General features: G+C 39.4%; 1 long non-coding RNA gene across 2 annotated transcripts in view; it reads right to left on the bottom strand.

Moving 5' to 3' along the window:
- Nucleotides 1–206: 206 nt before the first annotated feature.
- Nucleotides 207–16,647, bottom strand: part of LOC144294525 (uncharacterized) — a 105,513-nt gene continuing 89,072 nt past the window's right edge. For both annotated transcript variants that reach the window (XR_013361888.1, XR_013361887.1), the window contains 2 exons: nt 6,905–7,050; nt 207–5,674 (listed from right to left, as the gene is read on the bottom strand). This is a non-coding gene — a long non-coding RNA (uncharacterized LOC144294525). The remainder of the gene's footprint in view (nt 5,675–6,904; nt 7,051–16,647) is intronic.

The following is a 16,647-nucleotide window of genomic DNA, read 5'->3' on the forward strand; positions in this document are numbered from 1 at the left end:
ATCCACACCCCCTCTGCTTCCCCCAATGAGTCATGAATTCTGTGAGGACCAACATTTTTCTTTGTGATTATCCTTGTATCTACAACACTTGGTACAATACCTGGCACAGTGAAGCCTCAAATATTTACTTGATTAAATAAAAGAATTTAAAGGGTTATGCTGAAGAATAGACATGAATTAGCTTTGTAATGATAAGAAAACACACATATATACACGAGGTTTTATTACAAGTGATTTTTTGCATTATTATATTCAGATATCACTTAAGCTTTAATCCAGGCTTATAGGATGGATTTGAGCACTTCTCCAGAGGAGCTTTAGGCAAGAGTCAGATGATAAATACTATCTTTCATGAATAAAGCCATTTTTTTCCTTTTAAAACCAGCCTTCTTTTATTAAATTCTTTCCCCAGCTTTATTGACATATAATTGACAAATGGAATTGTAAGATATTTAAAGAGTACACTGTGATGATTTAATATATGTACCCACCCCAATGATGTTTTATCAGTAATAACAATGTTGTTATGTTGATTGGAGAAATTGTCTATATGGAAAATTGATCTATAAGCCCGATGTATTTTAAGCAAACATTGGAGGAGCTTGCTGTACACATATTAGTCCTCGAGTCCCTCCACAGACTGGGAAAAACAACGGACTGGTTTTTGTTTGACTCTCAATAAACACACCTTTTAAAATACTCTTGACTGGCTATTGTGCTAAACCTAGAGATATAAAGATGAACACACATAGGCCTTGTCTGCCCTCGGGGAACTTAAAATCCAGTTTGAGAGAAAGCATTGCCGGTTAAACCATGAAAAACAATCTATTTAGATGCTATAGGATTCTTAAGAAGAAGAATATTTTTATATAAAGAATTAAAGGTAGCCTAGAGAGAAACTAGGATTTTGAACATCAGAGAAGGAACAAGGAAAAAAACATTTATTTTTATGCCTATTATTTTTACATTATTTTAAGTAAAATAATTCTTTCTCAGTGCTGAGCAGTTATACTGATATGGAGAAGACAACCCTCAAGGGTTTTTTTTTTTTTTTTAATGCTTTATATTTTTAGAGAGGAATGGGGGGCCAAGGGAGAGGGAGGGAATCTTAAGCAGGCTCTATGCCCAGTGGGGAGCCCCAGGTAGGGCTTGATCTCACCACCCTGAGATCATGACCTGAAGCGAAATCAAGACTCAGCCACTTGAGGGTCTAGACTCAGCCACAAATCAACGGCGCCACCCAGGTGCCCCTATCCTCCAGGCATTTAGCACTGAGAGGTCACGTATGTCTTCAAACCCTTGAAATGGGATGTGTCATTTGTATTTTCCTGGAACGACATGTTTGAAGTTCATGTTGTTAATGTTGAGATATTTATGTTCTTGTACAGAGAAATAAACCAGGTGTTCATAACCCATATTGGCTGCAAACTCTTTAACAATGGTTTTGTCAAGATTCACAATGCGAATGAATTTTTTGTAAAAAAAAAAAAAAAAAACAGTAACATTAGAATTTCTGACTATGAAAGCAATACACCCATTTGCTCGCTACAGAGCTTCCTCAGCTTACAACGGGGTTATGTCCAGATAAATCCATCATCAGTTGAAAATATTACAAGTTGAAAATGCACTTAACACCCTGAGCAAGGCACGTCACAGCTGAGCCTCGCCTCCCTTGAGCGGGCTCAGAACACTCAGCTGTTGGCCCACAGTTGGGCGAAATCCTCTAACACAAAGCCTATTTTATAATAAAGTGCTGAGTAGCTCAGGTAATCCATCGAATACCGAACTGAAAGTGAGAGAGATTGGTTGAATGGGTCCAGAATGATTCTAAATGTGTCATTGTCTATCCCTGTGACCATGTGGCAGACGGGGAGCTGCGCTGGCCGCCCTGCCCAGCAGCACAGGCTGCGGCCTGCCACACGCGTACCCTCTAGACCAGCAAGGGGCCAAAATCCAAAATTCAAAGAACGGCTACTACCGAGTGCATTGGCTTTTGCACCATCATAAAGTTGAAAATTGTGATTCCAACCATCTCCAATCGCGGCCTTGTGTCTGGACTCATTTTCTGAGGATTTGCTAGGTGGCCTCCACCAGAAGCAGCAACGTAAGCGTGGCGGTCAGGAGAGAGAGCTCGCTGCAGAAAGAGGGGACAGGAATGCAACGAGTCTTTGGTTCACCAGAGTGAGAAGAGTGGCCATCAGAGGTGAAGCATCCAGATACCCATGGACATGCGAGGTTATGTGGAGCTGCGGAAGAGCGTAGACATCCTTTGAAAAGGAGGGATGGAGGAAAGAAGGCAAAGGCTAGGGGTTTAGGAAATGGCCCTGATGAAGGAATGAGCTTGAACATTTTTCCCTTCCATCACTGGGACCCACAGTTTTCACCTGCTAACTTCCTCTGGCGTGGTCAGGGTGAAATGTGTTCCAGCTTGCTTCTGTTTCACTGCGCTTTGGGAGTCCTATCCATCTTTGTGCTGCTAATTACATTACATATTCAACAAATAGTCCTTAAAAACCTACCCTACATGCATGGCATGGAAATACGGTGGTAAACAAGGAAAAGGGCCTCTTTCATGGACTTAACAGTGTTACCGAATTGGCAAGTAAACACACATCTCAAGCTTGAAATACTGCTTTTGGCGTGAGAGATTTATCAGGGAGATATGGATAGTAACGCCAGGTCTGTCTACAGGCAGCAATAAGTAAGCCTCTTTTATTTGAGTTTAATTCATTAAACTGTAGAACAAACAGATGATATTATTCCTGTTTTCACTAAAGTGATTTTTTTCCTCATTGCAGATCTTGTAAGTAAGTGTTCACGTGGTATAGTTAAGTAATGATAAAATGTACGTTTCTAGCTATTTTTTTTTTCCCTATCAGCCTTCCTCCTCCAGACAAATGTACATTTAAGGCAGAATTTAAATGTAAACCTTCAACCAACTACTCAGAATTCAGGCAGCTCTTCTGTGTTTGCAGCCACATAAAACTATAGGAGAGTAAGGCCTGGGAAGTTGTTATAATAAAATGATTTGGTGATGAGAAGAAAATGAAACAGCTGGGGCAAAATGAAGCCATGGACTCCAGGGAAAATCAAATTCATGTCCACACGAATGCTCCTACTAGCTGATGTGTTGCAAAACAAATACAATTTATTAGATAAATTTTCTATAGTGAATGTTTTTGCAGAAGCACTGGTGCACCGCTACTGAATATTATAGCAATAGACAAAATAATAAAGTTTTTAATCATGTTGATTACCGATTTTTTTTTTTTGCCATTTACTTCAGAAGCTGTTAAAAAAGAAGCAATTACTTGTTGTTTCATTGGGATTGATGAAAAAGTGAAATCCAATATATAAAGAATTATGAGTTCATTTTCTTTCTTTTTCCTGGTGCAGACTTTCAACACATAATAATTTATAATGCATTTCCTTCTAATTAGACTGAACTAAGATTTCAGCCAAAGCAGCCATGAGTCCTCTATTGTTTTATTTAAATAATGACTGGATGGAAACTCAACTTTTCATCCAGGGCAGAATGGAAAGCAAGTCTAGAAGGTTGCCGTGAGAAGGGCAATGACTGTTTTTATTTAAATGGAAAGTTAGCATTTTGTGACCTTGCTGTCTAATTTTTTTTTTTTTTTGTAAAGTGTGCGTGCATTTTTTATTTTTTCACAGGGAGGTGAGACTGTGCTCTGGGGTTTTCTCTGGAGGTCTATTCTCCTGGCTGGATGTGTATGACAGGTTTAGACATTAAATGGCTTTAAGCTTGTCAAAGAAAGGTTATTAAAAATGTCCCTGCCTTTCAGGCTCCGTGCTCAGTAGGAGCCCAAATGCAGTCCTATGGGGCTGTCTTTCTATTTAGTCATGTCATTTGGATCTTTGCCTATAGCAAAAAATGAGACACCATCTGTTATTTCTCACTAATGGCTGTCGGTGCTGGGCTTGCCTGGCTCGCTGTGCTTCTCCGCTTCCCACCAGCCGCTGGACGCAGCTCTGCTAACACGATTCTATTGAGAAGTGTGCTTTATTATCGAATGGGCTTAGAGATGTGGGATCGCTCACTCATATGCTCTCAAACACTATTCAAATCTAAGGTATTGTCATTATTTTGTCACCCCTGTGAAATCTATCAATGTTTTCTGTATCAGGGCCATCCAGGTTATATGCAGACATTGCCTTTGCGCTGACAATCATAGCTCCTCTTAATTCAGGCTTCTGTGAGTTAGCCTTTGAATTTTCACAAAACCCTAGATCTAGGCATTATTAGAGCCGAGGGAACAAGGAAAACAAGTTTATGTAACTTCGTTAGTTTCATGGTGATAAAGAGCAGAATTAGGATTCACCCCACTTAAGCCTTGGTCTCAACTGCTGTACTCTTCCTTCTCCAGCTAACATGCTGGTCAATTCGGGGTCCCACTCGGAAATTTGAAGCCGAAAAAACACTATATGTTGGAAGCAAATTATGTCTCCTTGGGTGATTTTCAGTGTCTGCGTTTATAAGTGTAGAAACCCTTCTGTTCAGCTTCAGGAACCATCGAGGATTTCCAGCTCCACAGTGAGCTTTACTAAAAATTCTCCTCACTTTCCAAATGGGGATTCAGAATCCAGGGAAGATCATGTGATGTCAGCCTGTTGTCAGGTTCTTATAAGCAGCACTCACTTAAGAAATATTGGCTGACACACCACTTATCATCTGGTCCCTGATGTCTTTTTCATTTCAAAATCTCGACATAGGACAGTGCTTTGGGGGAGGGGCAAACATTTGTTCTATAGCAACAGGTAACTCTTGTATTAGGCTAAAAAGTTGGTAAATTTTTCAGCTAGGAAACATTTTTATTCCCCAGGGTACAAATTTTCTTGGCGTAGTTTAAAAGACCTTATTATGTATTAGCTCTGATAGAAGGAACTACAAATGCCGAAAGAGCCAAAAGAATGAAGCTCATTTTGATTTTTTTTTTTTATCAATTCCAAGAAGTATTGGCTCTTAAAGACTTTGCTGTGTCTCATGTGAGGCTCAAGAAATTGGTGACTACCTTGTTGCAATGCCATTTTCGGCAGTTTTTGTTGGGTATTTACTGATGGGTTGAGCAACTTGTAAGTTGTTATGAAGTGTCAATTGTTACCCAGAATGCTAGGTTTGCAATGTTCATGGAGGTTGAGCAAAAGGTTCTATTGTCAAATATTTTTGGGAACTATTACCCTGAAAATATATGGGTCTCTTTTGGAAAAAAAAAAAAACCAGAAAACTTTGATCTTTAATACATCGATGCGCATTGTAAATCTCCAATGGCATAAGATTCATAGTATTTTCTAAACCTACTCATCTGTGGAAACTGATTTTTTGAAGTTTTCATGTGTGTGGTTTTCCAGGACATACATATTGAAAAATAATTATCAGATATCCCAAACTCATATTTATGCTTTATCACCTCCCCAGATAGAGCCCTTTTTTGACAGTTTTCCAGAGTGAAAGCTCATAAGCTTCATTCATGTCTTATTTTTTTTAATCTCTCACATCCGTTGGTTACCAATTCCTATACATTTTACCTCCAAACACACCCTTGGAAGTGAACTCTCCATTCCATTCCCTCGGTTCATGCCCAGCTCATGTCATTATTGTGTCTTGTCTCCATACCGGTGTGATAGCTTCCCAACTGAGTTCTCAGCTTTCCATCTGTAGTTAATGGACAGAAAAATATTTCTAAGATATAAATTGGGTTTTAAAATCAGGTCCTTACATGACTTCACAGGTTCTCCACAATGAACAATAAAAGTCATCCTCACTGGCATAGCTTTCAAGGTCTTCTGTGATCTGACCCATGCTTCTGTCTCTCATTTTTCCTATGCTTCAGCCATATTGGCTCTCTTATGATTTCCCAAATACGGGGTGAATTTTGTCATGTAACTATGCTTTTCCTGCTTAATCTATTTGTATAACCACCTGCCTCTCTATCTTACCCACTGATAAAATTATCACTCTGTAAGGCTGTAATTAAACTCATACCTTTTGCAAAAGCTTTCTGGCTTCTCTAGGCACAGTGATATATTTGGCCCCCTATTAGTATAGCATTTCTTAGTTCAAAGTTTATGGTGTATTTTCTGGGAAGAGGTTCACAGAGAATGTGATAGTCACCTCTGAAGATGGCCCCCAAACTCTCTGCCTCCTGGTACTCAGGTCTTTTTGTAGTCTTCTTCCAATTTTTGTTAAGCTTGGTCTACAGACCAGTAGGATACTGCATGAGTGATGGTATGTCACTTCTGATGCTAGGTCACAAGAAACATCGTGGCTTTTTCGTGGATCACTTGCTCTGAGAAGAGCCAACGGCCATGTCATGATCAATCCAATAAAGAGGCTCGTATGGCTGGGAATGGAGTTTTTCTGACATGGCCTATAGAGAACTCCTAGAGGTCTCCTTCCAATAGCCATAGTGTGAAATGAGCCATATTGAAAGTAGAGCCTCCAGCCCCAGTCAGACTTTCAGCTGGCAGCAGCCCCAACAGAAAGCTGGACTGCAAAGTCATGAGATACCATTAAACCAGAACTGTCCAGCTAAGCTACTTCCAAATTCTTGACCTTTAGTAAATGCATGAGATAATGTTATTTTAACCTGCTAAGCATTCAGGCAAATATTTATTGTATAAAGCAGATAACTAATTCAGACCATTATGTTCTCGGAAGGGTCCATGACCCAAAAAGGATTGAGAATCCTGACATGCAAAATGTTCATACTTCTATTAGCGTTTATCACTGTATATCATTACTTCTTTGCCAGGTTCTCCTTACTGTAAGCCATCTCAAAACAACAAAATTGCATTCATCATTATAACTTCAGTACCTACCACATTCCTGGAAATACAATAGGCAGTTTTTAGAAAGATTTTTTCTAATTAAAGGAAAGCTTACCTTTTATCTGGAGCTTGAAGCAAATACTGGCTTATAGAAAAGATTCAAGTCACTGGAAGGCCCTCTTAGGGGCTTTAGATGCTGTGGCATGTTTACCAACAAGGCTTAGAGAATTCCAAGGTATCTGAAAATTTAAAGATGCTCTCCTGGTAAAAGAGACATAGGAAAAACATATGAAAATGGGAAACATTGGCATTAAAGGGGGATGATGGCACTTTCTTTGTCCTTCAAAAAAATCTAGACCTATGACTTCTATGATGTGAGAGTCAGGAAAAAAAAATCCCATAGTCATTTTGAGGTGATTGGCTTATCCATAAAAAAAGGACATGATAAACTAGGGACATCCTCAGCCTACTGTGTGTGTGTGTGTGTGCGTCCGTGTGTGTTTGTTTCAGGTGTGTGTGGTTGAGAGGCAACTAGAAAGTGTTGTTTCTGTAAAACTCAATGTCTGGCTTGAAGACGTTTTTATGAGAGTCTATAAAAGGCACACAGGGCTTTTGCATAGAGTTAACCAAAGTATGTCTGCCTTAAAAAAAAGGGTTCTTCATAATTGTCCAAAACCACTGATTAAGGTACTTCATATTACGATAAGAAACAGATATGAAGAATATTACTTCTTCTCCTTGTTGTTTTGCAAGAGAAAGAACTCTCTTATACAAAAATGACTGAGTGGGCCATCTAGCAAGGACGACTGTACAGTACGCTGTACACAAAGAAAATCTAGAAATTCCAGATCATTCAAAAATACAAAACCAGAAGGAATTAGAAGAAAAGAATGGGTTTATCAGAAGATAGCTGCCTTACAAGCACCTTTGTCCATTTATAGTTTTTATTCAACAGTTGAGTCAAAGTTTACAATTTTGGAGGTAAAAAATTGGTACTATCTGCTCATACTCTTGTTTTCTCACTCTTCACACTTCAGCTGCATTCAGGTTACTTCACTAGCCACAATCAGCAATAGGGAGTCAGCATTTTCAACATTTTGACATCTCTAGGGGTGGGTGGGGGTGTGGTGAGGAACAGGAAAACAAGATAAAAAACAACTTTCTTAAAATGTAAATGCTGTACTTCCAGGACATTATAACTAACTTTAGCCAGGACTGAGACTTCTGAAAATCTTACTATTATGTCATCAGAAAGAAATCACTAAAACTTTGCTTTTTCCTTGGGCAACTTGTAATGGCATCCTTTCATCAGAACTTTGCCTCTGTGGAGGACTAGTTTGCTTTGCTCTTATTTGTTTTCTTTTGTTCTGTGTTGTTTTGTTTTAAAGAGGGAGGGGCAGAGGGTGAAGGAGAGAGAGAATCCCAAGCAGCCTCCATGTCTGGCACGGAGCTCCACCCCGGGCTCCATCTCACAACCTGAGATCATGACCTGACTTAAAATCAAGAGTCAGATGCTCAACCAACTGAGCCATCCAGGCGCCCCCGTTTGTTTTTAATTGAAAGTATGTCATTCACAAAGTCCTTTCATTGAAATGGACTTAAATATTCAACATCTCCAATACCCTTTTAACATCTCTGCAAGATTCTATCCAAAGTGTGATCTAGCTTACACTTACACAGCTCCAAAGACAGAAACTGGTTGCCTTCAAAACATTGACACAGGAAGTTCTTTTTTATTTTAAACTAAAATAGTTTTCTATACCTCCACCCAATGGTACTGTAGCAGGCCAGTTCCCCTTCTAGAAGACAGGGTATCTGGAAAGCTCTCACACTGCCCAAGTCTACCCCACTTTCATCCCACCATTGCCATCTGCTATTGAAATTAAGCATAAGACTTCTCTGGGTTCGCATTTCTTTTAGTCCAGGAATGGGCTCCTCCTTCCTGATGCAAGAGTTTAGTGCATGCCCTTTCCCAGCCCTGCATGTTCCCTCATCATTTACCCAGTTAACTGTTAACTCGTCCTCGGAGCTCAGCCCAACTGTTGCTTCTTCAGAGAAGCAGTGTCATACACTGCCCACAGATCCCCAGTTACGCCTATTTAAAGCACACAGCACATCTTCATTGCTTTTGTTACAGTCAGTAATTTTATATCTGTGCGACTGTTCGGTAAATGTCTGTGCCCCCCAGTGGACTCCATGCTCTATAGGGCAGAGAACTCTGGATCCCCAACACTGGCACATGCCCCACCTCGTACATAATAGGCATTCAATAAATAGTTGTTGAATAAATGAATGAAAGAATTCCTCATAGGTCATGGGCTTGATCATCTTAACAACCAAGGAGCTCTTCTCTTTAAGAGAAGAGAGTTGCCCAGGATTGTTTTGACCAGCAAACCATAGAATGGATCTTTTGCATTTCTTACTTAGATATATAATTATGATTACTTTAATGTGGCCCAGGACCTCTGGTAGCCACAACACCCTGCATGACCCTATTGATCTGCAGAAAGGTTTTTCCTCCGGTGGTGCTGGTATAGCTTCACCCTTAACCTACCCCCCCCATTTTTGTTTTTCGGTTTTTTAATCCAGGCATAGGAGCTGACACCAACCAGACTGTAACCAAAAGCATCAAGGGCCTTGTCTTGTACATTTAGGAGATTTCCCCAATCTTTTAGAAGCAATAAGAAGCTAGTTTTGGTCCAGGATTTGGTCAGTATTAATCAACTCTGCTAGAATCCTAACTACTTAAAGACAGTAGCCCTATAGAAGGTTTGAATACTAAACTAACTGACAGGAGGCGCAACCTAGTCAAAACTCAAGTTTCAAAGTTGGCCCAAATCAGAATTAGGAAAAAAACGCAATTTGGTGTCTAAAGGGGACATTTAGACCCTATACCATTTCTGTACTAGATTTCCTGCCTCACTGGAAGTAAATAAGACTCTAGATAAGAGATTAAAAAGGACACTAGAACCCAGCAGAATTACTGGGGCCACAGAATTCCAATTCAAACAAGGATGATCACCAGGGTCATCATACGACTAACATTTGAGAGTGCAGGAGAGGGGGGTTATTAAGAATAATATGAAGACAGTGAGTGTCACAGGGGGCAATCTTTGTAAACCAAGATGTATGGTCATCGTAGTGATAGCTTAATTTTTCAGTCCTACCTGCTTCTGACGCTATTAACTATTTCCTGCTTTATTTTTCTCATCTGCAAAAAGAAAGCAGATCATATTTACTTGATGAGTAGTGTTTAACACACCATTGACACAGTGTAGATGCTCAAATTTAATTATTATTGGTCACTCTACTCGCCCTAATACTGACTCAGAAATTGAGGTATTGCTTCTGGAAAGAGAGTCAAAGAGGCCCCAGCAGACATAGCACTGTGCCAGTAGAGACAGAGAAAAGTAGGTGTAGCAGGGCAGAGATTTGTTTTAGCTTAGCTGTGTGTGGGCTGGGGTGTTGGCTTTCTAATTGCCATCAAATCGTAGAACTCAAGAAATTGTCTTGCCTACTCCTGTGCCCAGTACTAACCAGTGAGGGCAGTACTCCTTCCAGGGAGGTATTTTTAACAACTAACACTAGAGGCCTAAAGCAATTAGTGGAGCAGCTGTTTGATTTCTGAGCCAAGTACTCAGGAAAACCTGTGTATGAGGAGAAAAGAAGAAGGCATGATTCGTCTGTAGATTTAGAAGCCCAGGCCCCATCCCAGCGGAATACTCCCAGGCAATAACACTCAATTCTCCCAAACTCACACTTCATTTTCTTGGTTCATGTATGTAGGATTTCCATTGTTCTTCATTCTTTCTGAATATTTTTCCAAACATTAGAATCTTGAAGGCAAGTTTCCAGGGAAGGGAAAGAAAACACAAAACAGAAGAAAAGATAATGGACAATGGCTGGTTCTCTTTCTTTCTTTCTTTCTTTCTTTCTTTCTTTCTTTCTTTCTTTCTTTCTTTCTTTCTTTCTTCTTTCTTTCTTTCTTTCTTTTCTTCTTTCTTCTTTCTTTCTTTCTTTCTTTCTTTCTTTCTTCCTTCCTTCCTTCCTTCCTTCCTTCCTTTCTTTCTTCTTTCTTTCTTTCTTTCTTTCTTTCTTTCTTTCTTTCTTTCTTTCTTTCTTTCTTTTTTTCTTCTTTCTTTTTTTTCTGAAAGTTTTCAGGTAGTTTGCCAACTTCAAAACACAGTGATATGCTAAAGATATAGCAATCAGATAAAATAGGAGCCAACTAGCACAAAATTAGCATCTTCCTGGGAAGTCAGAGAATGAGGGAGGCTTCCAGGACTCGCTTCCAATTCCTCCTCATTATTCACAAGATGGAGCTGGCAGTAAGGCCGCGTGGGGTGGAAAGTGTTGGTGATCAAGAAGCTAAGTTCGCATTCACAGCTCCTCTGGAAGAAAGTGGAGGGGTTTCTGTCCTCAGCCTTGGGGAGGTGGGAGAGGAGATAAAACACTGGAAAACTGTCTCAACACTTTCTCTGTCTCTTGTAGTGAGAAGAAGAATGACATAGTGATGAAGAGTCGACTTTGGAGCTAGACTCTTGGGCTCCGATCTCTGCTCTACCCTATTAGCTATAAGACCTGGAACATATTATTTCACCTCTTTACACCTCGTTTTTCTCATCTCTAAAGTGAGAGTAATTCAACCTCATAGGATCTTTTTGAGGACTAAATGACTTAACACGTGTCAGGTTTTAAGGTCTGGCTCAGAGTAAGTATTCTATGAGGGTGGTCTGTGGTGATGATGATAATGACGATGGAAATCCTCTTGCCTCCCCTTGTCCTCACTTCAGGTGCATCAAGAGCCCATATCCTTTCTTACACAATTCAAAGTGTCTTACCATTGATTCATCCACTCAATAAGCAAACTTGTGCCTTATCATCTCTCTGTGCCCAGTGTCTACCATAGTGTCTAGGATATGGCATTTCCTAAATGTTTATTGAACTGAACTATTGTACATGCTTATGTACAATATAGAGCAATGCACACTTGGGATCCCAATTTGACAGGATCTTAAGTTTACTTAAGATGTCTAAATGAAAAAAGAAATCCCAATACAGTGCATACCCTAACTACATGAGATGCACTGTGACATTTTTTTTTTCCGCATTGATTTCTGTTATGTCCTGTTTTAGTCTGGTGGAGTTGATTTTATCACCACAATACGTGTTTTTAGGCACTCTCCCCTATTGCTGCTATCCTTGTTTGCATATATTGAGTTTCATGGTCCTCATCTGTGGAAATGCAAAGTTCGATCAATGTTCAAATGTTTGGTTCCGAAAGACATTGACGTTTCCAGTGAGCTAGAGGGCAAAAGTCCAAGAGTGGCTAAGTTACATGGAGATTTAGACCCCTAAAAAACAGTCGAGCATTGTAGAAGTAGTCAAGCTTAATGGGCTGCTTGAAACCAGTGACTGTTAGTTGAACTTTCCTAAAAAGTACCAAAAAGAAAAGAAAGGAAAAGAGAAAAATAAAACCAAGAGGGGCGGGGGGAGGGGAGAGTAAAACTCCAAGAGAACCTGAATGACCTCCATTTAAGAATTCAAATCTCAGGGATCCCTGGGTGGCACAGCAGTTTAGCGCCTGCCTTTGGCCCAGGGCGCGATCCTGGAGATCTGGAATCGAATCCCATGTCCGGCTCCCGGTGCATGGAGCCTGCTTATGTCTCTGCCTCTCTCTCTCTCTCTCTCTGTGACTATCATAAATAAATAATAATTTTAAAAAATTTAAAAAATTCAAATCTCAGTCTCTTTGGGTTAGTAACAAAATCACCTTGGGTGGAGTCATTATCTTTCTAAAATCATAAATTTGAGTGTTAGCTAATCAGCTAATCTCAAAACATGGTACCTTTTATAAATTCGTATTTAAGTTTTATTCAGGTAGCTCTCTTACTGCTTTCACCCCTCTAAAGAAAGATTTTATCCACAGTCTTGGCAAATGGGGATCTGGAGCCCCACATGGTGACATCATTGTGCCAGGGCCCTTCCTTGGGTTAGGGTTGGAGGGGGAGTGTTGAGAGGGGGTAGATAAAGGGAGGGTGAGCAATTGCAGCAAAAGAATACTTTGAACTTGCTGATCTAGTCTGGATTGTATGAAGATGAGGAAATTCATTAATAGGTAGGGCACATCAGAATGAACCGGTCATCCATAAAATCCAAACATATGCTAAAAGCTTGCCTTTCCATCTGTACCTTGTGGATTTGGTTTTAATATCGTGCTCCATTTTGAAGGATTTGCTCAAATCAACAGTTCAAAAATGATTCACAAGGGAAAAGCTTGGATGAAGAATTCCTGTTCATGTTTTATTAATGGAATTTGCCATTAAAATGAAAAAAGCTCCCCCCCCCACAACAAAATAGCCCCTTATTTCTCAGATTGCTTTTATAATTGTTATTTTGGGTTTTATTTGAGGTTGCTTGAGATTTGTTTTTAATTTTGAACACAATCTTAATAGAATTCATCATTTTTGTCTGCTGACTAAACTCTGAGGAAGCATCATCTGGTGGTTGTCCCCTGTGCCTCTAATTGCTTAATTAACATTCAAATCCAAGGTTTTAGGAAAGGATTGGTATTATTATAAGTTATGAGATACTTAATTGCTGCCATGACACCTTTGAAGCTGTCATATAGTATCTATAAAGAGATTCGTGGGAGATGGGTCTAGCTTGAGATGAAATGAAAAATCACAGGTTTTTAAAGAACAATGTGAATAATAACTCAGAGATTAGCATTCCTCTTCTAGAAAAAGAATGCTTAACCATGAAATTTGTAACTCAATGCTGTTTATTCAATCCAATAAATGAATAACTTTCTAAAAATACCCATGGATTTAAAATTTTTTAATGTCCTTTTCAAGCAATATTTAAACCAGTTAGGTGCCAGTATATTTCATTTTATTCATGAATTTCAGAGAATTTCATAAATAACTAGTCCACTTGAGGAAAATATGGCACAAGAGAACTCATTGAGGCACATTTAGAGAATATGCCCCATAACCAAGTACAACTTCTTTGATGTGTACATGTAAAATATTTTATCTGGAAAATATTATTCCCCCCAAATAATTACAGGTACCTCTTCCTCCTATAGGAATAATTTAATTTGTAACACAATCTTTTAAATTTTGCAAAAGAAAAACAGAAGTAACAACTTATGGAATTGTTTACACAAACTCAAATCAGAAAAAAAAGTGTTTTGTTGGAAAAATACAAATCAATAAAGGAAAAAAAAGTCAAGATTATAGTGGATAGATGGATAATGAGCACACATAAATAATTCAAAAATGTGGAAATGTTAAATAAATATTAAATAAGAATGTGTAAACATCCTTAATAAACAATCAAAAATGCAAGTTGAGGGGCACCTGGGTGGCTCAATAGGTTCAGCACCTGCCTTAGGCTCAGGTCATGATCTTGGGGTCCTGAGATACAGTCCCACATTGCCTTGCCAGGCTCTCCCTCTGCCCTTCCCCTCCCCCGACTCATGCACTCCCCTCTCTCATGCATCTGTGCTCTCACTCTCTCCCAAATAAATAGAGAAAGAAAATCTTTTAACAAATTATTTTAACAAAGAATAATAATATTTAATGTCACAAAATGGTGGGAAACCTGTACATTCACCACTGGTCATAGAATAGATTGATATAACATTAAAAAAATAATTCATTAGTATCAATCGACTGTAAAATATTTTATATAATTAAGGTGACTAATCTTGTGTTAATTTTTCCAAAGAAATTTTTCAAAGGAAGTAGAAAACGTAGAAACATGCTTATGTTGGTATCATCTGTTAGTGCAAAGAAATTGGAGACTGCATTAACACCTAAAACCAGGGGAAAGTCATTCAGTGGTTTCGTCGGCCAAGAAGGTTGAAAATTGTTAACAACTTTAATAATATCATTTATAATGTAATACTAGGTGAGGAGTAGGATAGGAAATTATATTTATGCCAAAATAAGAAGATATGCATGATGAAAGAGCACAGAAATAGAGAAATGGTTGCTGTGTTGGAGTAGTGGAATTATAGGCGGTATTGAAGAGACAACGTACTACTGGAGAACGAAATAGGTCAAGGTGGGGCTGGTGTTTGTTGGTTGTGCCATCTTTTAAAATTATAGCCTCTATGAGTCTCATTTTTCTCTATTGCAAAATGAGGTCACCCCTACTTCATAAAGTCGTCGGTGCTGAATGACATGATGCGTATACAGCGTACTATGATCACGCTATTCATGGCAGTCCTGGCACCAAACAGTATGTAAAAGTCCAAGAAGAACTTTCATAAATCATTATAGGAACGTCTTCCTGACTTTAAACACTGTGATTAGACACTGTCATAAATGCAGTTGTATCAAAAGCTCTGGTGATGACCCCAAATGGAAACACACACGCATACACACACACACACACACAATCTTGTTGGATCTTGAAAGGTAATTATGAATATATCCCTTTCCCTGGCAGGCTGAGAAACTCAATGAAGGTATAACCACTAGCAACAATTATAACTGGACATTTACTGAATGCTCATATATGCTATGAACTGCCTATTCACCTCATAGCCATTAAGTCACATAAAACTCCGAATAATTCCATGCCGTAAATACTATTTTTATTCTAACTTCAAAAGAGAAATGGAGACCAACAGAAGGTAAGCGCCTTCTCTCAGCTTTGCACTCAGTAGCCAGAGCCAGAATGTAAATCAAGCCACTTGTTCTATAAACCCAGAGAGCAGACATTCAGAGAGGAATATGAGTCATAGCACAGTTTTTGATAGCTACAAAGACAGTGACTTTCTTTGCACAAAAGGCAACTCACAAAGTGGGATGTTTATGAATGGCCGAGGAAGATGTTTGCTCCATAGGGTTTCTTTCTGCTTGGGATGCATAGTTTGTAGGAAGATGCTTCACTACCTTGAAGGAAGTTACAAGCACCTCCCAGGTGAAATGATCTCTGCTGCGCTGCAGGTTTACCATAAAGGTCACCCAATTTTGTAATGGTTAATTATAGAATTGAATAACCAAAACTTTAGAAAGTAGGAACTAATTGGCCAGTGTAATGTCCTTGCCTACCACGTCTGCGAGGAGACAGATGCCGAGCACATAAACATGTGAGAAGGTCATAGTTCTCTGACCAAAAACAAAACTCCATGAACTTACAGTGGTCCTTAACCTCTTTTGGTGCCCTGGTGCTGTTAAACGGTTGAAAGCTATGGAATTTTTCACGAGAAAAATGAACATTTGTATCCCATTCACAATTTTATGCATGATTTCAAAGGACTGGCAGTCCCTGCTCAGGACCGTTCAGGAGGGGCCCCTGTATCCCAGGACAAGCATCACAGGCAGAGGGATGACAGTGACTGGGTGGTGATAATGTGGATAGATTGCCTATCCCAGGGAAGGCCTCTGCTAAAATAGCATTTTAGCAGAAAAGTGAAGAAGGTCAGAGAGGGAGCTCTGTGCGTATTGAGGGGAAAATTTCCCAGGGAAAGGGAATGGCAAGTGAAATACCTTGGAGTGGAAACTTGTAATAGCTTTTGCTGACAATCACATTCATGGTAATAGCATCAGTCGGTACTTAACAAGCTTCTGCTAGCATCTCCTGAGTGCTAGGCCCCAGCTGAGCAAACTTTTAACACAGTCTTTCTCCTTGATGGGCTCAAAATACAGGATTGAAACCATTCACTTGCAGTCTGTCTGCTAACATCCCAAAGGGCAGGGATGTGCACCTTGTCCACAGTGGGAGAGCGCTACAAAGATGCAGGGCAGAGGGTATGGATAAAGGGAGGGTAGGCAATCAGGATTTGGCAATTGAGACTTGGCAATCTATTGACAATAGGTGTATAGTGAAACATAACCCAAT

This window comes from Canis aureus, chromosome 23 (assembly GCF_053574225.1).
Source record: "Canis aureus isolate CA01 chromosome 23, VMU_Caureus_v.1.0, whole genome shotgun sequence".
NCBI lineage: Eukaryota > Metazoa > Chordata > Mammalia > Carnivora > Canidae > Canis > Canis aureus.